This window comes from Emydura macquarii, unplaced genomic scaffold (genome assembly GCF_026122565.2).
Source record: "Emydura macquarii macquarii isolate MOO-44397 ecotype Brisbane River unplaced genomic scaffold, CSIRO-AGI_Emac_v2 contig_1644, whole genome shotgun sequence".
Classification (NCBI taxonomy): domain Eukaryota; kingdom Metazoa; phylum Chordata; order Testudines; family Chelidae; genus Emydura; species Emydura macquarii.
In genome coordinates this window covers 3,304,573-3,330,812 of record NW_027131781.1, presented here as the reverse complement: position 1 = coordinate 3,330,812, position 26,240 = coordinate 3,304,573, and the positions used below count along the sequence as shown (strand labels likewise).

At 40.6% G+C, this 26,240-nt stretch overlaps 1 protein-coding gene across 3 annotated transcripts in view; it reads left to right on the top strand.

The window, feature by feature from the left end:
* GLCE (glucuronic acid epimerase) overlaps nucleotides 1-26,240 on the top strand; it is a 113,736-nt gene that overhangs the window by 72,250 nt on the left and 15,246 nt on the right. The gene's annotated exons all lie outside the window — the stretch shown is intronic.

Here is a 26,240-nt window from a genome sequence, read left to right as displayed (position 1 = left end):
TGTTCCAAGAACCCCTCCAGTCCTCTGAGGCAGCAAAAAGAGAAAAAAGGGCATGGAAACAATCTGTGTACGAAAGTCAGATAATTGATAGAAAAGTAGGGAAAACCATGACTGAGTGCTGGCAGGTCATGAGCACATGATCAAGACCATAGAGAGCTGCTAAAGACAATTGTGACCCTGTAGACAGAGTTCAAGCGTGCTCACACCTTCTTGCAGCCACTACAGAACTGCTTTCCATGCACTTCCCGAACTCCCCCCACACATTCCTACCAAACTCCCGGCCCATCACTTTATCCCCTTACACTTCACCTCTTCAGACAGCTATGAGAGCGACAGCTGCACTTACACCCAGCTGCTCTAGCTCACACTGCCCCTCACTGTTTTCTCCCCTCCAGCTTGGTGTTTGGTTTGTGTTGTATACTGTTTTCGTTTAATAAAGACAAGCTGTGAGAACAATAAGCACTCTTCATTCTGTGTTGCACATGGTGCTTTCACCTGGCACTGATACACCGCTCAAGCTGGATAGCAGTTCTAGCATGGCGCATTGCGCTGTTCACAAAAGCACATTCCTGGTTCTCATTCTCAAAATGGGCCCTCAGTGCCTCCCTAATTGAAATGTCCCTATTGTGCCCCTCTAATACCCCTAGCATATGGCTGTTCATATTCAGATGCAAGGCAATCCACCTCTTGGTCCAACCAGGGGCAAACTTTTCACCCTTAGCCTCACATAAATTATGGTGCACACAGCAGGCGGCAATAACCATGGGAATATTGTCCTCCTTTAGGTCCAGTCTGACATAAAGGCATCTCCAGTGAGCTTTTAACCTGCCAAACGCACATTGAACAGTCATTCAGCACCTGCTCAGCCTGTTATTGGAGTGCTCCTTGCTGCTATCCATGTTGCCCATGTAAAGCTTCATGAGCCATGACAGTAATGGATAGGCCGGGTCTCCCAGAATCACTATGGGCATCTCAACATCCCCCATTGGAATCTTTTGGTCTGGAAAGAAAGTCCCTGCTTGTAGCTTCCTGTTCAGGCCGGTGTTCCTGAAGATGCGTGCATCATGTACTTTCTCTGACCAACCTTTGTTGATGTCAGTGAAACTCCCATAATGATCCACAAGTGCCTGCAGTACCATAGAGAAGTACCCCATTCTATTGATGTACTCAGTCACAAGATGGTCTGGGGCCAAAACTGGGATATGCGTGCCATTTATCACTCTGCCACCGTTAAGAAATCCCATCGCCATAAAACCATGTTTCACAAACATTTCTTAGAGTCACAGTCCTTTGTAACAGAATGTGGTTAATGGCCCTGCACATTTGCAAGAACACAACGCCAACGGTGAACTTCCCAACTCCAAACTGATTAGTGACCAACCAGTAGCAGTCTGGAGTTGCTGGCTTCCACATGGCAATCGCCAAGAGCTTCTCTATTGAGAGGACAGCTCTCATTCATGTGTCCTTGCACGGCAGGGCAGGGGAGAGGCTCCGCACAGAGTTCCATGAAGGTGGCCTTGTGCATTTGAAAGTTTTGAAGCCACTGCTCGACATCCCAGACCTACATAATGATGCAATCCCACTACTCAGTGCTTGTTTCACATGCCCAAAAGCAGCAGTGCTCCATGTGCACATGCTCTATGAATACAAATGGCAATCTGGTGCTGTTTGTTTGCATGGCACACAGCAACTCAGGTGCTTTGGATTTCTGATCTGATTGTGAGCTCATGATATACTGAGCGATCAGCCGCGATGTGTTTCGAACGATAGAGATGGCGGGCGCTCAGGAAACGGAGGGAGGGGTCATTTGAAAAATGCCACAAAACGCAGCTGGGAATGCAAGGAATGACAGGACGGAAATCAATGCATCATTGGACATTGAGCCTATACCCATAATGCAGAGCAATCTTCTCTGCCTTCCCACAACTCCTAGTGGCGCAAGGTGGCAAGTTGCATAGTGGGATAGCCACTAAAAGTGCACAGCTCTCACTGTCGATGCTAGAGCACCAAGTGTGAATATGCTTCCGCGACACAGTGAGTGCTGTGTGGACAGGTGCAAGTGCTGTAATTATAGCGCTTTTTGATCACCAATGTAACTACCGTCAACAAACCTTTCTAGTATACACAAGGCTTCAGTGCACTGCTTTAAAAAAATGAGATTCTTCCTCCTGCAGTTGTTTGTCTTTCTGTTTAAGGGATATCTTTTCTCTATAAACTGTTTGGAATATAAATAAATCATAAACATTATCTAAATCTATTTAAACCCTTATCTCTAGCAACATACCAAACAGCTTGAAAAAAATTTCAATGTTAAAATTCATAAATGTCTAATAAAACTGTACTTTTAAAAAGGAAATCTTCATGTAAGTTGTTTGATAAATACTCTTACAACAAACTAACATATCAATCACATTTTACTGTTACTGCTGAACTTCTGAAATGATTATTTTACTGCTCCACATAATCAATCGTATTTTGAACACACACACACACACACACTTTGATATTCATAAGTCAAGCACCCCAAACACAAATTTGACAGTAATCTGAGTTAGCATTTACTAACATAGTAAGAGATGGTAGGCAGTCCATAAGAATGTGTTGCAAAAATAAGTTTACTAACCACTTGATCCAAATTGTTCAGAGATGTCCACATCATCTTCAAAGTCATTTGGCGTCTGAGGAGCATTTTTCATAATGTTTCATTCTGACAACCAGGCTTCACATTTTTGTCACACTTTTTACTTTTGGCACATTTTTCTTTTTTATGACCTGCAGCTGTGGCAATATTTTCCTTCTGTTCCCAGGTGTTGAAAAGCACACTAGAGGCTGTGCTCTGTAGAATGTTCTCTCTCCTTCCAGTAGTGTCTTGTTTTGACACCAGCGTTGCTCCTTTCTGATTGCATACCCTGCTCCTTCTGCCTTGTTACATAACCCCCATCTCACCCCTACTCACAGAAAAACAAAAGAACTAACAGTCCAAGACTTCTGCTCATGTAACCCACATGCCTTTTGCACTACAGGATTTTATTTGTTTAGAAACAGAGGAAGGCAGTTGAGAAGCTAATGGATTTCTGTTTAATGGTATCTGTGTCTGTGTACACATGCACAGATGATGTTGCATTTAGTCTCTAATTCACCTGATGAATTACAGATCATGATGAGTAAGTTCTTTGATGCATGTATCTAGTGCAGCGTGGTAATCAGTATTAAGAAGACAGTTGTCATGTCACAGGGTACTAACATCTTACCTAAAGTCTACGTCAGTAATGAAACTCTGTACAACGTGGATCACTTCTGCTATCTTGGCTCAACTTTAACCAGCTCACTTAGCCTTGATACAAAATTTGATGCCATAATCACCAAAGCTTCTGTCACCTTTTGGCAAACTTACCTCACGCATCTGGAACAACAAGTTGCTAACCCCGAATACAAAGTTGTCCTCAGTGCCCTCCTTTACAGCTGTGAAAGCTGGGTCACATACTCCAAGCAGGAGTGGAGATTGAACAGCTTCCACCTTCACTGTCTCAGAAAAATCCTTGGAGTCATTTGGGATCACTAACTATGAGATCCTTGAGAGAACCAGCCTGCTGACAATTCTGGACACTCATAAGCTTTGCTGACTGGGAGATGCGGAGTGCATGCCTCAAAATCGTCTGCTGAAGGTTGTGCTCTGTGGCCAACTCAAGAACTACCTGTGATGCAGAGGAAGGCCAAAGCGCTGATACAGCAACAAGGTCAAGCAGGGTGTCAAGAAATTCAGCATTCCCACTGACAAATGGGAGAGCCCTGCACAGAACTGCTCAGTCTGGAGAAGCCGGGTCAAGGCTGGTGCCGTTGTCATGGAGAGTCATCAGAGAGTTCATTCTGAAGCCCGTAGGTGTGTGCTCCATCCTCCATCTGGCGAGTGGACCTTTAGCCACTGTGAGAAGGTCTGTTGCATTGGGCTTTTCTCCCACACCTCTGCCAAGTACCATTGACTGACTGACTTTGTTGTTTTTCTTTCATCTGTCAAGATGTTGGATGGCCATATGGTACACGTACCGGTAGACAAAGCAAGACCATTTACTTGAAATGACCAGAACCATCCAGAAGCAAGGGCTGTTACTGGGCAGTTCAGTGTTTTGTTTTTTTTTCCATGAACCTGAGGGTATGGAGCCATAAATATTAAAAACTTGAGAGCTGAGCCAATCAGAGCTCAGGTAGGGAGAAGCTCTAAAATAGGAATAAGAGAGTGCCCCGGTGAGCTCAGTGGATGATCCTGATGAGATACGTGATGATGTCTCCTGAAGTCAGAGGCCGGGTCCCAATGCCTGTGATGACTTTGCCAGTCTCTTGTACCCAGTAGCACAGCCCCTGCATCTCCCACAGGATCAGACCCTTAATATAGTACATGACCTATTATGCCATATATATATATATAAAAAGCTTGACTTCAAAAGTTAGATTTTTTCCTCTGAATCTTTATACAGAAAAGCAGACTTTAACTCAAAATTTTGATAGAGGCTCAGTCGTGGCTTCAGGATATCTTTTATTTAAATGTTTTAAGAAACTAAGTTTAGGCCTTAACACATTTTGTATTATATTTAGATTTCATTTTAAACAGCTATATTTTTAGAAAGAAAATCTTAATTGTAAGAACATAAGAATGGCCATATTGAGTCATACGGGGAGTCCATTTAGCCCAGTATTCTCTCTCTGACAGTGACTGGTGCTAGACGCTTCAAAGGGAATGAACAGTACAAGGCAATTATTGAGCGATCCATTCCCAGTCATCCAATCCCAGCTTCTGACCATCAGAGTTTAGGGACACCAGAGCATGGGGTTGCATCCCTGATCATCTTGGCTAATAGCCATTGATGGAGCTATCCTTCAGGAACTTACCTAGTTCTTTTTTGATCCCAGTTATAATTTTGTCCTTCACAACATTCTCTGGCATTGGGTTCCCACATGTTGGTTGTGCATTGTATGAAGTTGTTTGTTTGAAACCTGCTGCCCATTAATTTCAATGGGTGACCCCAGGTCACAACTACAAATTTAACATTTAACTTCAAAATACATTATTTAAATTAAAAAAAAAAAAACCCTAATGTTTATATTTTTAAATAAATTCCTATCCATCTTTGTCTCACCCTTCCATTTGGGGGAAAGGTGGGGTGGGTGGGAGGGGGGCGAAGCTGAAGGCCGTATGGTCTTATGAGACAGTAGTACAGCAGAGATGATGCAAATATGGGGCTTCTGTATTAACTTTTTTTGAAATGCAAAATATATCTTAACATTAAAGAGCTAATAGGATATGCTATTGAATGCAAAAAGTGGCAAACCTACTCCTTTGCCCGAGTACGGTGGGCTGGGTTCTGGAGAATGGTGTGTACCAGAAGGATTTGCTCTGGAGAGGTTACTCCATTCTCACGCCTCCTGTAGACTTATGGGTTGCTCTCATTCTCGTGGAATGGGACAGGATGATCCATGGTGTGATGGATCCATTGACCACCTGTACCTTCCTCTTCTCTGCACTGCCCTGCAAGAGACTCATGCCGAGCAGATCTCTGTGCCATGCTGGGGCTCCGTACTTCTTCATACCCCCGCAATCAAACCTGCCTTCTTGCTTAATGGCACCAGTGCACCAGTTCTGCTACAAAGCAGATTTTTACATTAGCAAGTAGTAAGCTAGAAAATAATTTTAATTCCTTCCTAGATTCTAAAACCAGTAAAGACAAAAAGTTTGAACATACCATTTGATTTCCTTAACGTGCTGTAGGGATGGCTGAACGTAGTACCATCAAACTTGCTTTTTCCAAGCTTTCATTTGGAAGTTTCAGCACTACACATCTGCTTGGCCCCTGTTTTGAGAACTGGCTTCTGGGTCCCCAAGGACTTGCATGTCCTCATGGGGATAGGATAAGTGTTCAGAGGGGTGCTGCCAAGAAGGTAGAAGTAGCTGCTTGAGCTATTTAAAATGCAACTTCTGAGCTGAATGCGCAAGCAGATGAGTGCAGTAAGTAGAGCTCTGTAAAGTAGCCAGTGCAGTCCAGAGTAGGTAATTACAGTAGTGACAAAGATGATGTGCCCACCACCACCAAAAGAAATGGACACTTTTAAAAAGCAGGAATGTGAATTTGTTAGCAGTTTTACCTGTCTAATGAAAGGAGCCTGTCTCCTAAAATAGTATACTACAAGATATGGTTGAAGATCTTGTATACCTGAGAGGATTGTTACAGTGATTAGGCACTGCTATCTTGAGACTTGTGTGGCATTTAGTGTAATACAATTTTAAATCATAAAAATAAGAGAGGGTGATGAAACTTTCATCTTTGCTTAGGCTTCTGCTTCATCTATTTGTTTAGTAACAATAGAATACTCGGTAGCTTAAAAAGTATAGTAATACTTTTTGTATGAAGCTGCTAGATGTTGGAGTTCATGCCATTAGCTAGTGTTTTAATAGCCTAATCCATCTGGAGAGCAAGTAGATTTATTAGATTGTACGCTAAATGGGCTCATAATTACGACAGCAATTTCCACTCACTCTGCTTTTCCCAATGTGGCATATAAATATGGTACAAAATTTGGAAAAAAATTAAATGAATTGTAACAAAGCTTTGTTAAATTCTAATTCAGTAGAATGACAAAGGCATCTTAGAGACCAGGTGAAACAGGTTATTTAGCATAAGGAATTAACAACGAGGTGGGTGAGTTTCCCAGAACTGAAGAAGAGCTCTGTGTAAGCTCAAAAGCTTCTATTTCACTGACAGGAGTTCGTCCAATAAAAGATATTACCTCATCCACTATATTTGTCTAATATCCTGGGACCAACATGGCTACAACAACACTGCATAAAACAGACATATTATGCATTCTTACTTTGATAACTGAAGGCCTTATTTTTAAAAATAGGCATATAACTGTTCTAATTTACACATCCATTTAGCACAAACGCACACACAAGTTGGGTAATTATGCATGCAAGCTGAATTTTGGTGGTTGATGGTGTAATTCCAGTAAGTGGCTCAGGCTCTGTCACCTAACCTAAAATGTTTCAGTGGCAATGTAGATTTAGGAGGACAACACTTGAACTTTGACCGACAGCAGTTTTTTAAAATGGATGTAATCTGGTGGGATATGCTTTCAAGAGTTTGTACAGCATGCATGGAGTTGAGAAAAAAGGAAGGGAGACAAATGGCCCTCCAACTAACGCACTTACTTTGTCAGATCTACATCAGACCTTTTTATGTTCACTGTATTTAGCTCTTCATCGTTACACAACCTCAGGAAGGGTGGTTAATCTTGCTGATGACATTGCTGCACAGACACGCTGGCTTCTGCTGCATGAGAAACCCAGTAATATTCTCCTTTGTCAAGTGTAGAAAGATAAAAAGTCAGGCAAAGACTATGGTTTAGATGTCTAAAATTCTTTTACAAAGGAGTTTAAAATACTAGACAGAATTACTTGTGGCATATTAAATCAGAATAGGTTTTATGAAATTATATAATGTAAAATTAATTCTTTCTTGCAATTATAAAGACAGGACATCTATCATGCAACTTCAGTGATTTGAATAATAATCTGATGTGAAAGGAAAAATGCAAAAAACCCAAAACAACACACCCCATCCTCATTTGACAAAATTGTTACTTTATCCGTTTCCCTGCATCAAGACAGAATCAACTTTTTATTATTGATAAACCATTCTTGAGTACTTTTACAGGCTAAGGCTACACATACATCTCTACTATGTGCCGCTGTTTATTTTTAGTATATATGTATATGCATAGTACAAAAACGTTGCAATTTGCCTTGGAAAGTAGTTTGCATATATTGCCTTTTTTGATTGCCCAGCCCGTGTTAGCTGTCTGTGCTTATGTGCACAAAGACGTGTTTTCTGTCAGAACTGAAAAACACAAGAGAACTTGGCCCTGAAGGGGGACGGGGTCACAAGAGAATGAGTGAATATGCTTTTTTTAAGAAGATCTAACCTTCAGTTCTCATCAAATCTGTGTGTAGCCAGAAGCTAAGTGTACTTGAAAGAGGTACCAGTTGTACTGTTTTACATCAAAGGAATGGTGCTCAAAATCATGTAAAAATATGAATATACTGAGTGTGGCTGACATTAAAACTAAATAAGGAATCCACTGTTTTTATTAAGATAATGATTACAAATACACTGATATAAAATTATAGCGTGCTTTTTTTTAAAGCAACTCATCTCATCACAGCAATGTAATGGTAAATAGACTTCTGTTTTAGATCTAAGCAGTAGATGGAATATGTAGAATAATAAAATAAATTCTTCTTCGAGTGCTTGCTCATATTGATTCCAAGTAGATGTGTGCATGCTGCATACACAGTTCACCAGCAGATTTTTCCATCAGTGGGAAGTTTCTCACACTTATTTGCAACAAAGCTCAACAGGAAGTGCTTGCAGTTCTACTCTTTCCAGAATCACAGCCCGGGGTCCATCGCGGATGCATTTCTTATCCCGATGGACAAGTCAACTGTTCTATGCATTTCTGCTTGCTCTGCTCATTCACAAGGTCCTGCTGAACATCAGGCAGGAAAGGTCCGCCGTGATTCTGATAGCCCTAGCCTGTCCTCGTCAACACTGGTACACCACGCTCCTTGACCTCTCAGTGGAAACCCCGATCGCTCTACCTCTACTTCTGGACCTGATCAGTCAGGAGCACGGCAGCTTCCGACATCCCAATCTGGAGTCCCTTCACCTCATCGCATGAAAGCTCCATGGCTGAAGCCTCTGGAGTTAGCATGCTCAGAATCGGTTAGAGAGGTCCTCCATGGCAGCAGAAAACCCTTCACGAGGGCCACTTACTTAGCTAAATTGAAGAGATTTTCAGTTTTGGCAGCTCAGAAGGACATCCCACCCATACAGTTGTCAATTCCTACTATCCTGGACTATGTGTCACATCTGAAACAGGGTCTATCGGTGTCATCAATTAAGGTCCGCTTGGCAGCCTTCTTGGCGTTCCATCCGTGGGTGGCAGACAGCGGTCTTTGCTAACCTCTTGGTTGGATGTTTTCTGAAGGGCTTGGACAGATTGTACCCTCATACATGCCAGCCAGTTTCCCAATAGGGCCTTAACCTTGTACTGTCAAGACTGACAGGACCACCGTTTGAGCCCCTGGCAACTTGCTCACTCTCTTTCCTGGGAGGTGGCCTTCCTGGTGCCCATGACTTGGGCCAGGAAGGTATCTGAGCTCAAGATGCTCACGTCAGAGCCTCCCAATACAACTTTCTTCAAGGATAAGGTTCAACTTTGTCCTCACCCAGCTTTTCTTTCAACAGTGAATTCCCAGTTCCATTTGAACCAGGACGTATTCCTCCCGGTTTTCTACCTGAAACCACATGCCGACAGTCAGGAGCATAGACTGCATTTGCTGGATGTCAGGTGTGCCTTGGCTTTTTATATCAAAAGAGTTAAACTGTTCAGGAAAACAACTCAGCTTTCGTAGCAGTAGCAGATAGAATGAAAGAGCTACCTGTTCATTCTCAAAAGATTTCTTCGCGGATCACTTCATGTATCAGGACTTGTTAAAACTTGCTGAATGTGTCTGCACCAATGTTAACGGCTCATTCCACGAGAGCACAAGAGTCCTCTGCTGTGTTCCTAGCCCAAGTACCGATCCAGCACATTTGTAGAGAGGCAATGTGGTCATCTATTCACACCCTTGCTGCTTGCTATGCTATTACCCAGCATGCCAGAGATGCTGCTGCTTTCGGCAATGCAGTGCTTCAATCTGCAGGGCTTTGAACTCCTACCCCTCCTTCTGTGGTCTAGTTTGGGAGTCACCTACTTGGAATTGATATGAACAATACATCTTGAAGAAAAAACTGTTACTAACCTTCTGTAACTGTTTTTCTTTGAGGTGTGTTGCTTATGTCAATTCAAAGACCCACCTACCTATCCCTCTGTCAGAGTCAGCCAGCAAGAAGGAACTGAAGAGATGGCGGGTCGGCAGGGCCCTTTATACAACGCAATGAGGGTGTGACTCCAGAGGGCACTAGAGCCAACCCTACAGATACCAGTAGGGGAAAACCTTCTGGCGAACTGCATGCCGCACACACACACCTATTTGGAATAGACATGAACAACACATCTCGAAGAATAACAGTTATAGAAGGTTAGTAACTGGTTTTTTTATTAGGCTGTAATCACATTAGAGAATTGTTGGGTATATTACTGGATGCTTTGTCCTTTACTTTACAATTTAGATCTTCCTTTCACATGGTATACAGCTGGAATGTTGCTAACAACCATAATTAAATAGTAAGTCTATCTTAGAGTTAGCCAATATAGAGTAGTGAACTATATTCAATTATGTTAGGTCTATTCATTTGTATTTGTACAGTATCATAATTTCCCAGCACAAAAGGAAACCAAATGTATTGTCCAAATTCTCTTCTGGTTTTATTTAGTCAAAACATATTAAAATGGTAACTGCATATAGATTAAATGCAGGCTAATTATAAATAAGGTATTAAAAAGTAGGCTCTTATACCCAAACCAGTTTTCGCAGATTAACGTTCAACTAAAACCTACTTACTACTAGGATATATTAATGCCTCTGCCAATGTGTGTATTTATTCAAATAAATGCAGTCCTTTTCTCATCTACTTCTCAGTTCTACCTATTTCAAAATTGTAATTCTAGTTTTGTTGCATCATCTGCTGCTGTGGGAATAAATATGTTGTGAAGTAGAATTTGGCAAACGTATTCATGAAGCCAATTCTAGTAACAAATTATCTTTAATTAGCTTTCAGAGGGCAAACTTAGTGTTTGAGAGGATTGCAGAACTTCTGTCAGCAAGGCTTCTTCATAAATGCTGAAAAAATCTGATTTTCAAGGCTTAAGTAAGCATCAGTGATACAGAAGCACGATGGAGTTTTATTAAATTATTTTTCTATGGAGGAAAATGACCACAACTGAGACAAACTGAACTGTTTCTATAGTATGACAGTTTAAATACATAGTATTTTGCTATATCTAATAAATAAAATAAAAGACCCAGGAAGACACTTTCTGCTTCTAAATTTTTTCTTCACTCTGATGTACCTATAACAATATTTATTTTTTCCATTATTTTGATCAGGATATATGTTCGCATTCTAGTCTGTCAGATTTATTTGTTTGCTAAATTGTTACTGGAGTGTGGTTTTTGTTTTTCTTTGTATCAAATTTAACATTTCTAAGATTGGCAGTCACTATTCAGTCTTTTTCTTGACTAAATAGCTTAGCCTGGTATAGAAGTTTTCAAGTAAATAGGTAACTCACCACTATTCAGATGAAATCCCTGGTTTTAATTTAAAATACTGTTTTTCTTCATACATAGTAAACAGAAGGCCAATGTACTGAACTATTCTGAGAAATTTAAAATCTCTGTGAGCCATTTATTTTTTACTATTGTTTAAACACATTACTTTTTAAACTGAATACTCTAATGTAGTACCAACTGATATAGCCTGTTTGGAAAATGTAGTTTATGCTCATGTTCACTAATGTTTCCCAGCTTTTTATACAGAAGGAAATCTAGACTTTAATCATTTGAAGAAGCTTTATGGACCCATTGAATTTAGTTTATTCAAGGCCAATCCATACAGTGTTAGGGGAAAAAAACTGTAGCACTAAAATACACATTGACTGATGTGGTCAGCAGATTGCCTGGGAGTGCAATACATGTCCATGCTAAGCAGATGCAACTGTAATGATTGTAAAATGCTGGAAACTGCCATCACCTGATCTTCGTTATGGCTCCTGCTCTTGCAGCTGAACTGATGGCAGCACTGGTGGGATATTTTTTCCATAAATTTCCTAGCCTGAATACAGCCAAAGAAACCTTTGGGGGTGAGGCAGGAGGTGATTTTTAGATCATCCAGTGGGCACTGCGATCATTGTAGACATGATGGATGCCATATCTGGGAGAAGGTTTAATATCTGTTTACAAAGTGTTGAGACTATAGTGGTACAAAGTAGTGGCGCTTGGTGACATCTGCCATAACAATGTTACCTATCTTCCAATTTCTATTTCTTGGTATGCAAACAAGTTTTTACTCTTGGAAGAAATGCTTATGTAATCATTTGTTTGGTTATGCAATGATCCTATGAGAGAAGATGTGATGAGCAGGGGAGGTTGCTTTTTAACTCCATCTAAGTGGAATCAATCCTTTGTGTGGAGTTGCTTCCTTAGAAACCAGGCTTTGGTGTGTGGCCAGAGATTTCTAGAAGAAGGGTTTGCCTGCGCACTGTTGTGACTGCCTCAGTTCCAGGACTTTTGTATACTTGTAAGTGTATCCGTGCTTTGTTTGCAATATACCCAGACTCCACGTCACTGGATTTTCCTCCACTGAAAAGTCTGAGGCTATGGAGATCAGCATCTGCTGCCTCTCGGCAAAAGATGAGTGACACTGGTTTCAGAATGGGACACTAGTATTGGAAAAAGGGGCAACATTATTATTATTATTTCCATTTATTTAGAACATGAGTAGAAAATCCTAGCTGCTGAAATGAGATGGTGGGGAATTGGGATAAAAAAACCAAATAAAGGGACTGCTGGAAATCAGAGCTCCTACTCAACTTGCTATGAGGAGTTTCTTCTTCCACAAATTCTGAGCCTTCTGGCTGAGACCGAGCAAGCAAGAATGAGCCTGTATTTGGATGCTTGTGGCATACTGCTTTTGGAAACTAGGCAATTTTTAGATGGGCTCCTGTGTGCTTTGTTTCCCTGTGGCTGCGGAGTTCGGTGCTCCAGGGCCATGTTTTCATTTTGAAAAAAAATCTAGTCTGTCATTGTTAAGAAAACCTTTAAAAAGGCTCACTACATGCAAATGGATGGCGTATTGTCTGCAGTAATGATAGCTATAAGAGAGATGTGAACTGCCAGGTTCATCTCAGTGGGATGCTGACTGTGGAACCACCAATGATGATTTAAGCGTTAACGCTGTTGACCATTTCATTGCTGAATGTGTTAGGAGAAATATTCAGTTAATGTGCTTTACTTCAGAATGTCACACTGCCTCCCGCCCTTTCCCAGGCATCGAAAACCACAGCTGTCTTCTCTGCAGCTCCCAAAACCTCCAGCTTCCCCTTGCTTTATACAATGACATGGCGTGTTTTCAGCAAACAGGTCTGCATCCCATTCAAAATGTAAGGCCAGTATACAATTAAATATTGAATTAAATAGCCCAAGGAACTATGTACAGATAGTCATTTTCATATTAGGTTTTTTTAATGGAGTTATTTTTTCTGAAAGCTGCCCTGAAATTTCTAGTATGCTGCACTGCAATGCTCTGGAATCCAGCCCCTTTGCTGCCTAATTTAGACCATGCTTGCCAAGGAGTGACCTACAGAAGGTCAATGACAAGTTATCCAGCTATGTAAACATTATAGTGATGGCATCCTCAGGGTAACTATACACAGAGTTGCTACAGTAACTCAGTGTAGGAATGGCACATGTTTGGATGAAGAGAGACTCCCTCAATACAAAATCTTGCAAAGCATCTATCTAGAATTTGAAAAGGATATTTGCTAAGTAGAAAATTGATGCAACTCTTTGGCCGATTCATCTTCTCTAGGGTTTAATAAGTTTGGTCTCTAATTTCCCTTTTTTTGTACTGTATACCTTACTTTCTTAACTGCAGACTGTTCACTATGACTATAACCTGCGAAGAAGATTAGTGCAAGTTATGACACTGTTCTTTATCCACCAGTGAAGCCTTCCCCCTCAATTCTACATCTCTGCATCTTTCTCACAAGTGAAAATTCTTCAGATTGAATAAAGAGGAACCTTGTATCTTTAATGACAAATATGACTGGGAACAGCTTGTAAGGTGAAGTTGTCAGAATTACATTAGCACTTCAAACTTGTGAGTACAGTAGCTTGAGGGGGAAAAGCGAACTTGCCCTTCTTAGCATATATCAAGGCACACTAAATTTACGAAATAACCAGGTTCTGTGTTTTGAGGGTATGCCAGAACTACAAACGAAGAGTTTTGGCGAGCAGATTACAGGACCGATTTTGCTGCATTTACCAGATACTGACATTTTATAAGGGAGGCGAAGCAAACTTGTCTTTGAGTAATGTTGGAAGTGCTGGAGGCCCAGTGCAATTTAAATTGCCTGACCACTGTCCTACAGGTCTAGCATAGCTTCAGTTGCTTGCTTGGCTATTCTGACTCCTGTAGCATGACATCTTCCAGTTGGCAAAAATAAACAACTACTAAGTAACCTTGCAAATGTCTCCGTTTCTGCACACCATGGCACAAGCAAAATGAAATACACAACATGTATGCTTGCAACTGCATATAAATAATGGTAATAAAAATAACAAATTATCCTTGAATGTCTGGGGGTACACTTTTTCATTGTCAAGGGGCATATTTTTACACCACCCCTACTATCATCAAATGTTGTTTTAATTACCCCAATTACCATGGTGAGAATGGAATTTAGTCAAGGGTAAAAACCCAATGTAGGTAATTAACCTAAGTAAAAAATTAATTAGGTAAAAGCTATTTATAAAAGGGTAAAAAAAGTTACCACTTAAACAAAGGGGCGCACTCCATCAACACCTAACTCTACGAGAGGTGCTGTTGGTCGGACCAAAGGCCACTGACTTCCTGGCAGGGCCGATAAAAAAGCTGTTCCTGTATACAGCCTTCTAAGTGACAGCTTAGCTTTCCAGGCTTAGTAAGTATAATTATATTGTAGTTAATTTTAGGCTTTGTGTTCAACTAGTATATCTGTAAAAAACTTTGCACATTAAACCTTATTAATCTGCAAATAGTCGTACCATGTCTCACTGGTATTCACACTAATCACGAAGTGTCCAGTATCAACAATTGGCATTCCTGGGTGGACTCGATCAGCTGTGAGTGAGACGACCTTTAAGGTGTACGATGCAAGGGTTTCTCTCACTGTATGTCAACAGGGTAACAATCTGTCTGGCATGGTTCGTCGCAAAGCTGTATCTGTATTTGGCTTCAGGAGGAGGGCATGATGTCCTCTACAAAAATGTGTTGTGAGTCAGGCGGTTGAGGGGTTGCCACTCCCGTCCTCCTTTCGCTAGAACCAGTCTCGGATATGAAAGCTTTTGTAAATGGCCAGGAAAAAAAACCATGGTCTGGAAAAGCATTTAAGTGTAAAACAGCATATGTAAACTTGATGCTCCAGTAAAAACAATTCATAAAAACAAAGCCTAATTGTGTATTTAAAAAAAACCCAAAACACCTCATATCTGGGAAGCGAAATGTAAGGACGCGCAAGCTGCGGTATACGTTGTGCTGAAAAAGGAAAACTAAGCCAATCCCGTGCAGTTTGTCGGTGGCAGTTGTCTCAGTGTACAAAGCAATTGGCTGCTGCTGAGAAAATGATTGCTGCCATGCAGGCAGACGGAGGTTCTGACGGTGAACTGTGTTGGTATTCAGGACTTTGATCTGGCAGCCCTCTGTTATGCAGAGGCTGCATGGAAATAAAACCAGTCAGATCAGAGCATAGAATGTCCTTCCACTATGCTCCTCTCAGGCAAATAGTAAAACAGCTGGCGAAGGGGGATATGTGGCAGGCTACTGCGCCCATGGCTCCTGTAATTCTAAAAACAAAAAACTATTAAAGAGGGGGAGGAAGAAACCACCACCTACACTACCACCGAAATAAATAAAAGACTAAGACCTAAGCAAGTGCAGGCACTAAAAAAGGCTTTAAAAAACATCACCCCTGTCAATGTGGTTGCCTGGTTTGCACAGCTTACAACAGTGCCTCAATTAAATTATAGTGATTCTGTCTTACTCTTAAGGGAATGTCTCCCATTAAACACCTTCTTGGGACTTTCCGTAAATATATAGAGGGGAGAAAAAGCACAAAGGGGTACCCTTATAAAGAATGTTTTTAAGGTGGTAAATCCTGGCAAGCACATTGAGGTGCACTTTCATCTAAAGCAGCAAGCCCTAGGGAAATGCCCTAATGCTTGCTTACACCGTTAAAAAAAGCCTATGGCAAGCTCTGGGGCATGAGGAGGAAGGTCAAGACCTTATAAACACAAACTTTCCAACTCGTTTCATAAAAGGGCTATGTCTGCAAGTAAAAGTTGCTTTGGGTACTGTAAATTTAATGGCTATAACATGGAAGGCACTGTTACAGAGGGTGCAGCAAGCTCATTTACTAGTAAGCCAAGCCTTCCCTAATAAGCACAAAGAGAAAGTTGCTGCACAAACAGAAAGAAAAGTGGATGCTCAGATCACCTTTCAAAATCAAAAAAGCAAGAAGGTGATTTAGTCCCTAAGGGAAATAACAAAGGGCATGGCTGACGGTGAGGCCCTGGGAGGATCGATCCCCTGCACTGGGTACTGTAAAATCAAGCTCTCCAGTATGCCCCTAAAGCTCTAATTAATGACAAATCTAATAAGCAGCTGGCTGACCTAATTTGTCACACACAAAAAAGGAAGTCAACCGGAAGATTTTTCTCAAGACTTGAACTGTTTGGTCCTGTCTGTTTTTACCAAATCAGTTTTTAAGTTTTTTATTCTATTTGCCTTCTTCTGATTATCATTTTTCTTGGTGAACTAATAAAAATGAAAAGTTCCAGAGGGGTAGCCGTGTTAGTCTGTATACAGCAAAAGCAATGAGAGTCCTGTAGCACTTTGAATTCTACCAAATTTAATTTCTGCAGGCATAAGCTTTCGTGGGCTGTAACCCACTTCGTCAGATGTAAGGAATATAAATCACATAGGAGGCATATACATACATATCCAAGGGAAGTAACAACGATGGAGAAGGTGGATGAAAGCAGAGTCCATTCAGTTAGAGTAGTTGAGGCCAATTCACAACCATTGATTAGGAGGTGAGAATGTGTGATCAGTGGCAATTACTTGTAATGAGAGAACCATTCCAAGTCCCGATTCAGACCCAGTCTGATTGTGTCAAGTTTGCAGATGATTTCAAGCTCAGCAGTTTCTCTTTGAGGTCTGTTTTTGAAGTTTTTTTTGCCCACACATCAACTCTAGTGACACCATCACTGGTCCTAACCACATCAGCCACAACATAAGGGGCTCATTCACCTGCACATCTACTAGTGTAATATATACCATCATGTGCCAGCAATGCCCCTCTGCCATGTACATTGGCCAAACTGGACTGTCACTATGCAAAAGAATAAATGGACACAAATCAGACATAAAAAATAACATCCATAAACCAGTCGGAGAGCACTTCAATCTCCCAGGACACTCAGTCACTGACTTGAAAGTTGCCATACTCCTACAAAAAAACTTCAAAAACAGACTTCAAAGAGAAACTGCTGAGATTGAAATCATCTGCAAATTTGACACAATCAAACTGGGTCTGAATCGGGACTTGGGATGGTTATCTCATTACAAGAAGTAATCGTCACTGATCACACATTCTCACCTCCTAATCAATAGTTGTGAATAGGCCTCAACTACTTTAACTGAATGGACTTTGCTTATACCTACCTTCCCCATTGTTGTTCCTTACCCTTTGATGTGTTTGTGTGTGTGTGATTCACCTCCTATGTGATTTCTATTCCTTACATCTGATGAATTGGGTTACAGCCCACGAAAGCTTATGCCTGCAGAAATTAAATTTGTTAGTCTTTAAAGTGCTAAAGAACTCTCGTGTTTTTAATAAAAATGAGTCTGCTGCCTTGCCTACAAACTATTTTATAGTTTGTATGTAGCATAGTGAAGGTTGGTAAAGGACAGCTTAATTTTTTTTAGTGATGAGGACCTGGATTCATTATCTTATGTTTTTTTCCCAGAACTTCTGAAAAGGGATCAAGCAGCCTTTTTGTTCCACCCTGCAGTAAAAAGCAACTCAACATATTGCACTAATTTAAAGCATTTTCTGGAGAAAAGTCATGACAATAAGTAGTCTAGGTCCGACATGGTCACAAAGCCCTTTTTTGGGGACATTTTTCTTGCCATCTAACATTACTTTACAGGAAAGCTTGTTATGGTTGCATTATGATTTGTCTTTAGTGAACAGGAAATAACAATAAATCTGAACCTTTATCATAAATAGACCAATTTCTTACTGGGAAAGTTCTTTTCTTATTCACCATTCTGCACACTGGGTTACTCTGTTGTGACGTACTGATCCTCAGGCACATCCTGCTGACACTACTCATGCAAGTAGCCTCATTTGGAATCAGCTGAGCTATTTGCTTGCATAAGGTGAGCAGGGTTAGGTTCTTCGATGGAATTCCTTGGTACTAACATCCCTCCTCCATCTGAAGGCTGCAGTCTAAGGCCATGTCTACACTAGGGGCACTTTATTGGTATAGTATACCACAGAGTTCCTTGGGCTAGTCTTCACTATAAAAGTTATGCCAGTATAGCTCTACTGACAAAGCCCCCTTGAGGAGACCCAGCTTTATGCCTGTGTGTTTAAACCACCTCCCTAGTCAGATCAGGCTATTCCTGCTACCCTAATGAAAGTAGATGGTACTATCTGTGGCTTATCAAATCCACTGCCTTGTGAATAGCCCAGGAGGGTGAAAGTTTAAGGGAGCAATGCCTGACAGAAAAGCCCCACTGCCTTGTGGGTGGATTCAGAAGAATGTGTGGCTATGAGAGTAAACTCAGACAGAAAATCTGGAGTAGAGCCCCGAAGGCAGTCAGGTACTAACATTTTAGTATTTTTCTGGTGACTCCTACAGCAGATCAGGTACCAGATGTATTGGTTCTTCCTCTCCTCTGAACTTTATCGGTGACGCTGGGGGGGGGTGGCTGATGCTTCTGCCCTGGAGGGGTACTCCAGTTTTTTTCCTCTCGGGGCGCATACCTATGGTCTCTCAAGACTGAAGGATGCATATGAGACTTAAGCCACTTCCCCAAAAAACGAAAGCTATACTAACAAACGGACCCTTGCCAGTATAAGCTGCATCTACCTGGGTTTTTTGCAGGTGTAGCTATGTTGCTTGAGGGTGAGATTTTATTTTTTCACATGCCTAACTGACAGCTGTGCCAGTAAAACTTTGTAGTGTAGACCGGGCCATAATGTGGACACAATTTATATCGGCAAAGTGGTGCTTTTATCAGTAGAGCTTATTTCTCTCTCTCTCTCTCTGAGTGAAAAAAGCTCTACCAGTAAAAGCACAGTTTTTCAGGTATAATTGTGTCTACATTAGGCAATTTTGCCAGCATGTAGTGTCAGTTAGGGCTCACTCCTGTTCACATTCTGACCAACATGAGTGTGCTATCAGAAGTCTGTCATGTAGACATGGCCTAATTCCTCATATCAAGTTTTTCCCCATTTACATCCTGTCAGGCTTTGAAACAAAGACCTCATTTGACATAGGCTCATGCTGTCAGGAGCCAGTCTTCAGTCTAGGAGACAGAACGATGAGTAGACAGTCTAATATGAGGTGGGGGGTTTACATGATGTATTTAAAAGTCCTTGCCAAGAGATGGGAAAAAATCCTTGTCAATAATTGGTTTGGGCCTGCCTGCCTGAAAATGGAACAGAAGATTAGTTTCCAGTTTTCAACCAAATCTATTGCTCTGATAAAATGTACACATTAATTAGTTATCCTGACACCTTTTCCCCCCATCCTAATGCTTCATTGGTGTTGAAATTGCCTTTGTAAACTGGAGCTTAAAAGATTTTGTTTTAATTCAGCGCAACAGTAGTTCCCTAGACAGTCCATCCACATTCTCAATTTTTAAATGCTAACATGTTGGGTTAGACTGTTCAAAAGCTGTGTCAGTGTTTTTGTGCACTGCTCATTCTTTCCTGGGATTGTAAATTATGTGCCAAATCACAGCTCTGGCAGACTGAGTTCTGACAATACCTTCATTCCAGACTTCTGAAATTTAGAAACTTCAGTAACCACTTGAAGTCTGTTTTTCCTCATTACTTCTATTTTGCTGTTCTATCATAAATCCCCAGCATTGATTCACTTGGGTCACTCTCTTCTGAGTGCTGATGTTTCCTCCCAGAATCCGGTTTTTAATTTTTTCATCAGTGGTCTGTTTTCTAAAAGCTCTCTCTCCCTGCTCCTAGAGCACAGCATTTCTGAGCCCTTGAAGCCCTAGGCAATTACATACAGACTCTCAATTATTTTCCACCGGTCTTCAAGGTCTTTGCTTGGATATAGTACATCTCCATCCAAGGAGACCTGCTGAGAACTTCTGAGTCTTTGTTGCTGCTTAATCATATGAAGGCCTTACCATTTAGCTATAAAAATTACCCCTCCATTCCTTTGCAGCTGTATCATTCCCAGCCTCTACTGACCTTCAGAGCAAGACAATGATGTGAAATCCTGGCCCTATTGAAGTTGATGGGCACTGTGACACTGAATTCAATAGAGCCAGAATTTCACTCCTGCGTACAAACACGGGTCACCTGAGAGCCATGCTACAGAAACAGACTGTTGTGGCGATCCATCTGCTGTGGTGATCCATCCCCTGTGGCTGTCCAAATGGGAAGGCTTGTGATAGCTTCTGTTTTTATCTAATCTCATTCACTAGGGAGACCAGGTAGGGCAGATTTTTAAATTGTTCAGAAAAAATTTGCCAAGTTCCAAGAATCCCTGAAGGATAGATACCTTTTTGTTCTATGCCTGTAGTTACATGCAAAGGGACTTCCTCACAGATGTCCACTTATTGCTGGACACATTTCCATATTCACGTGGCCTGTCTGCTAAACATCCTGTGCCTTTTTAGCTTGCTTGCATCAATGCATTTAGAATACAAATCTCCCTTGTTTGGCTGAGTCACAGCTCTACGCACCTTCACATGTGGCGCTGTTTACGGCAGGCACCTGGCATTCCCTACACATATATTCTGCGGCAAATGTTCTTTTTTTGGGCACTGTCATAGATGCCTCTCTAACCCAGAAGACCATTGTCCATAACTTGCAGAGTTGCTTTTGAGCTTTCCCTTTCTTTGTGTGGATCCTTTCTCTAGGAAGAAACTATTCCTGCTTACTCTGCCCTCTGTTGTTTGCTTTCCCTTCATTCGGTTAATGTTTAGTTATTGCTGTTCCAGTCCCATCCATCTGTACTAGTGTCAGCCAGTTCAGAAAAGATCTTCTCTGCTTTCTTCTGCAACTGTTCCCTCGTTGAGATGCTAGCCTGTCAGTTTGATTGATCTCTAGTTGATAAATTGCCCTGCAGAGGTTGATCTAGAAATGTGTTTAGAGCTGCAAGTTCTCAACTGATCTGAAGAGTTAGACTTACTGGGGGCTCACATGTTTAGCTGCTCCTGATTGTTGCCTATTTGCTGTTTCATTTTGTGCACCAGCCTGCCCTGGGGTAACCTGATCAAGAAAAGATTTAGCCAGTAAACATGTCTTTCATTTCCTTGGTGTTAATCTGTAGGTAATAAGATGAAGAGGCTTGAACAAAGGAGCATCTGCAAAACAAGTTCTTATAAATATATAAAAGATTCCTACTGGAGCCCTTCTCATCCACCAAGCTTGCTCTGGATTTGGGTACTGTTGTAGGTAAAGTCAGAGGAGTTGATTGTCAGAGGCTGTGAAACAGTTTACATACCTCCTTCGCCATGATCTCTTTATAAATAGATCTTGTGTCCTGTTTGCAGGGAGACCTGAGAGATGCTTACCTTTAGGGGATTCCAGTGCAAGGTGTCCTTGCATATTAGTTGTTTGCAGTGTTATAGCCATGTTGGTCCCAGGATATTAGAGACGAGGTGGGTGAATAATATCTCTTATTGGACCAACTTCTGTTGGTGAAAGACAAGCTTTCAAGCTTACACAGAACTCCTGAAGAATAAAAGATATTACCTCACTCCTTGTCTCCAGTTCCTGGAACCAGCCAGCACTGCATTAAATAATTCTGGCATTCTCAGCCCGAAGTATAAAATGACTACTCATTTATAATTCATAGCACAGAGTGCCAAGACTTCTTTGCTTGCAGATATAATTAATATAACAGTAGTAGCAGGAATAGTTGAAGTTTTAGTTTTTCTTTAGCCTTAGTTTTTATTCTTTGTTTTCAAAACAGACTTTAAACTTCACTCAGTGAGCAGACTTGTACTTTGCAGCACAGCCTGCTGGATAGACTGCATCAAATGAGAGCTAGCAGTATGTAGTAGCAGGATTGGGTATGCAGAAATGTGAAAAGCAAAAGGGGACAGGGACTCGTTGTTAGTAGATATTTGATCTGTATCTTAAATATGAGTGCTGGATGCCTCTAGTTTTGTGGTGTCTTGAACTAATGTTCATAAAGATTGCATAAGTTTTTAAACACTACTTTGGGGTTCTATTTAACATGGTGTTTTGGGGGCCAGTTACAATTTTTTTGTAGTCTTTAAGTTAGGCTAGAGCAAAACAGAAATTTCTTAATTCTTTTCATTGGGTCTTGGGTTCCAACATTTTTCCATGTTTCTTGAATGCATCAGGAACACTTTTCTCCTTAGAACCTGATGCAAAGCCCACTGAAGTTAATGGAACAACTTCCATTTGTTTCAGTGTGCTTTGGATCAGGCCCTCTTCATTGAACAATTAAATCTACTATGATGGTTTTTCCACTTCTTTTCTTTCTAAATTGTTCCAATTAAAAATACATTGCTTATGAAAGTAAAATATACTGGTAACCTTTCCAACAAAGCTTCAGGTGCACCTGAATCCTAAACTGCAGCAGTGCCTACTTCTCCACTTGCAGGCTTCTGAATGAAGGTGAACAGTTGTTGCTATGGTCAAATATGCTCACAATCCTGGACTGTGGACACCATTCTCTTCCACTTGTGAGCCAAATGGAACTTGAGTCTCATCTCCAGTTGGTAACTAGAAGATGGCCAGCAATGGCACTGCTGTTAGTCAGTCAGCTGTCATTTTAGAAGAATGGTATGTCTCAATGTGTGTGGCCCAAATCAAAGAAACACACCAGGGAGGCCATATTTCATAGGCAACAACTCAGAGAATTGGTGGTTTAGGATGACAGGTCTTGCTCATGACACTAGAATTCTGTGTATGCCAGAGTTAATCAGAAAGCAGGCTGAAGAGGGTTTCCTTCTTAATGTTAGGTATTTTGAAGTTTGGGAGCTTTTGTCTGCTCCCATTGCAGAGTTTATTTGCAGCTTGGTGTTAGTCGTCTTCTAAAAACGTTGGGCTTAATTCTTCATCTTCCGTTTTTCATCTGATGATACCAGTGCTGTCAGAATAGTAAGAAACCTCTCCATTAAGCAGAGTGGGGATCTGAGGGTCTCAGACCTTGCCCTGGGTCACTTGTCAAGTTGGTGGAAAAGTTGAGAATAGAAATTTGCTGTACTTACTCCAAGTCCTCTGCTCTAACCAGTAGACATGCTGCCTTCCCATTCAGTGGACACACACAGATTAAAACAAAAATATATTATTGTGGGATAGCTGGGACCTATTCACTGCCATAAAATGACATCTACTAGTCTGTTTAAAATATGCAGTAATAAGCACGTAAAAATGTATTGAGCTGTTCCCCCCCATAATACAGATGGCTTAACTAAATTTAAAATGTGCTTTATGGCTTGGGTGAAGTGTGCAGGAAATGTTATTCTCCATTTTAAAAGTGAATTATCTCTCCGTATAAAAGAAGCAAAGCATACTTGTTGAGGTCATCCCGAAAGCATCACTAAAAATTATCTGCTGATGCAGAAAATTAGATTTATTCTTATGTTAGCATTTCCATAAAAATACAATTATATAAAAATTTATATTCTCTAAAAGCTTATAGTAAACTAGGCTTTCAGGAAAATAGGACACTTATCTTTTAAAGTCCAGTTTCAAATGGCCAGATGGTGCTTACAGTGTGGAAGCATAAAATTAGTGAGGTAATTCATTGTTTCTGGTTTAAAAAAAAAAAAAAAAAAAAAGGCAGCCTGAGGTAAGAACCTCTCTTTTTGTACAGTGTCACTTGTGCATATTTGTCAGCAGAAACTACAGCTATTGTGGCAATGTTTCATTAGTCATTTTAAGTCAATTCAGATAGTTGGGCGGATAGTCCATAGCAGGGTATGCATTTGACCATTATTTTAAATGTGAAATTTAGCTACCAGCTCTGTCTATTCAGTTGTGCTTCAAAGAACATCAAAAGCTAACATACTTGTTTCGCTGGATGTTCCTTCTGGTTCTTCCTGTAGTTGCCCAAAGGCAGTACATAGCACTAAAACTTAGTACAGTGACAGCATTCGTTTAAATGTTGTGGTGTGAACCAAACATTTGCTTAATTCAGAAATAAACTTAAGAACCTGCAAGCCATTTTCATATTCCTCAATTACAATTAAACCATTAATTTGCTTGTGCCACTAGATGTAAGAAATCTTATGTTGTCATAATGCTTTTTTAATGCTGATCTCTGGCTGGGAGTGGATACTTCTTTAGAACAATAATCAGCTAAGGGGGAAATGCCTGCCTGGCATGGATGATTGTGTACAGTGACATGCTTGCTGTGGTAACTGCTCCTGGCCTGATTTCCTGATCTTAATCTGTAATACTTCTGCCTGTATAATATTAATTTTGGGTAGTGCCACAGATCAGATCTGCTCTGTTTCTTGCTCAGTCCCCACCCCAACCCGATCATTTCTGTCTGCTTCTCAGTTACATAGAGATGTCTCACCTCCACATTGAATTGTATATGAGAGTAGCCCTAAGACTTTTTTATAAAAGTATTTGTTCTAAGCATCTTCAAATATGATCTTTCCAAGAGACTGAGGCCGAGCTAGGAAAGTGGCATTCCATGGGCAAGATAAGGGCAGTTCTTGAAGCACAGTACTAAACAAAAGCTCAACTCTGTGCGTCACAAAGCAGAAAGTTACATTTTTAATCTTTGGGCACTCTCCTGCATCAACCCAGGGGACATTTCAAGGGGAATATTTGTTGGGATGAAGGATATATGTGACCTAAATTCCTGATTAAGTTCCTTGGTGAAGAGAAATCCAAGTATCAAAAATTAAAAACATAGTATTCCACAAAACATTGTGTAATTCAGTGGCTTTTTAAAAAAATGCTCCTTTATGCTCCTTGTGGAGTCACGTTTTTTGCTTCATGCATTTCATGCCAGTATGCTTTTATAATTTTTAAAAAATTGTTAGTCCTGTATTTCCAGTCTTAGGTCTTTTGACATGTTTTTTCGACATGATCTTTCATCTACTATAAAGTAGGGTGAGGGTGGAGAGGCGGGGAATTTTTGGCAGGAAAACTTGTAATGGGGAGTGGGACCTTTGTTATGAGAGAAGCTTTTCTAACTCTTTCTCTACGTTTTTCCCATTAACCCCATGGAAACCATGTGCAGGAAATCTGTCCCAAAAATGCTTCAGCTGGCAATCTGTAGTCCCCTGGGTTGTTCTCACATTTTCCTAATTTTGTTCCTACTTTATAGAGGCCTCTTAACTCCCTGGTGAACTGCTGGAGTTCTTCGGCTTCCTCCCTTGAACAGGGCAGTATTAGCACTATATTCCAGTTGCCTGCCTGCTCTAATTATACCCTAATTTTAAAAAGCGTATTTGAAGTGTTGAAACTTAAAGAATTGATTTCTGGTTTGAGTGTCAAATTCCATGCTGGAACAAATTTATATGGGTCCAGTTATTTTTCTTAATCAGTTCTCTTATTATCAATGTCTAAACACTTTAAAAAAAAAACTTTTAAGCATTAGCTCCTAACATCTCAAAAGTGTCTCAGTTTGAAGAAAACTATGGTTGAGATTTAATCTTTGAAATGAGGCAGTTTTAAATGAGCAGCAATGATTTTAGATAAATATTTTACTCACCCTTCTCCACATATACATAAGCCAACAGATGTGTCAGCCTGTCACAGAACTCGAAATCACCAAGATTTTTGGGTTTATTTTATTTTATTTTTTTTTTAAAACACCAGTTTTTTAAAAATCTTTTGGTGGAGTCTCAGTTAAACTGAAATAAAGCAAATCTAAGTTTAGAACTCAGTATTTTCATTTGTCAGAAGTTTAAGGTTTTAAGATAGTCTTATGTGTATTAATTGTTAGAGTTTAACCAAGTACTGTCTATATTACCTATCTGAGCTTTAAAATGTAGTTGTATTTCCTCCCCTACTCCCTCTTCTTTCTGGAATTCATCATATCTCACTTGGTGGTGACTGTACACTTTGTGTGACTTTTCTGTGTGTGCTGCAGAGTGGATTACTGTGATTAGTGCTCTTTTGCAGTTGTAGTTACCTGCTGCCGAGCATTTCATTGCTAGATTTATGACTTTTTACTTGAAAATGTGTTGTGGTTCTAAAGTTTACTTCTAGTTCTGACATGTCCT